The sequence below is a fragment of the Echinops telfairi genome, unplaced genomic scaffold (assembly GCF_000313985.2).
Source record: "Echinops telfairi isolate 266 unplaced genomic scaffold, ASM31398v2 ScPeMD7_12;HRSCAF=54, whole genome shotgun sequence".
Classification (NCBI taxonomy): Eukaryota; Metazoa; Chordata; class Mammalia; order Afrosoricida; family Tenrecidae; genus Echinops; species Echinops telfairi.
Genome location: NW_022103909.1, coordinates 4,411,722 through 4,412,888, shown reverse-complemented (window position 1 = coordinate 4,412,888; position 1,167 = coordinate 4,411,722). Strand labels below are relative to the sequence as shown.

Below are 1,167 nucleotides of genomic sequence, written 5' to 3'. Positions count from 1 at the left end.
AATTTATAATTCCCCCCCCCCATGTCTTGCACTGTCCTCCATGTTTTTTGTGGCTTGATAGCTCATATATTTATTTTTATGGTGATGAAAATATACATAACAAAACATCTACCACTTAGCTCATGTCTTTTTACCACTTAATAATACTGCATTATATGGATGACCATCGTTTGTATATCCATTCACCTACTGAAAGACAGAGAGGTTGCTTCCAATTTTTGGCAATTATCAACAAACCTGCTGCCATTATTCATGTGCAGGATTTTATGTGGACAAACATTTTCATCTTACTTGGACGAATACCCAGGAGTGTGGTTGCTGGATTGAATGGTGAACCTATGATAACCTTGGTAAGAAACTCTAGCTAGTTTTCCTGTTGCTCCATATCCTCACTAGCACTTGCTGCCATCAGTGTTCGGGAGTCATTGGGTGATCCAAGTGATTAACATACTCAGCTGCTAGCTGAGAGGTTAACAGTTCAACTCTTAGAGGTACCTCAGAAGAAAGACCTGGTTATCAACTTCTGAAGAATAAGTTATTTGAAAATCTATGGAATGCTTGCTATATACTAGACTAACACATATACTAAAATAGGAACGATACAGAGAAGATTAACACGGCTCCTGTGCAAGGATGACATGCAAATCCATGAAGCATTCCATCTTAAAAAAAACACAAAGCTCTAGGCGCGGAGCACAAGTCTACTCTGACTTACACAGGGTCATCATGGGTTGGAATCAACTTGATCACTACTGGTTTCTAACATGTATATAGTGTTTTATTTTTATTTGAAATTCCTTTATCACACATGAGTCCAGCCAAAAAATCAAACAATATATTGTTTGGGTAAATCTGCTGCAAAGCATGTCTATAAAGTTTTAAAAAGCAAAGGTAATTGCTTTGATGATTAAGTGTTTCTGACCCAAGTCATACCTCTTATATTTGAGAGTTGGATGGTGACAATGGAAGGCAGAAGAATTGATGTGCTGGAACTGTGTTTGTCAAGATTGGGTACTGTATAATCCCATGGACTAAGGAACCCTGGTGGTGTAATGAGTTAGGTGTTGGGCTAGTAACTGCCAAGTTGGCTGTTAAACCAACTCGCTGCTCCAGGGGACAAATGTCAGGCTGTTTGTTTTCTCAAAGATCGGCAGTCTTTGAAACTAC

The 1,167-nt window shown here is 38.7% G+C and overlaps 1 non-coding gene across 1 annotated transcript; it reads left to right on the top strand.

Moving 5' to 3' along the window:
- Positions 1-565: 565 nt before the first annotated feature.
- Positions 566-668, top strand: LOC115868573. The gene has a single exon (XR_004045672.1). It is a non-coding gene; the product is annotated as a U6 spliceosomal RNA (small nuclear RNA).
- Positions 669-1,167: the final 499 nt, after the last annotated feature.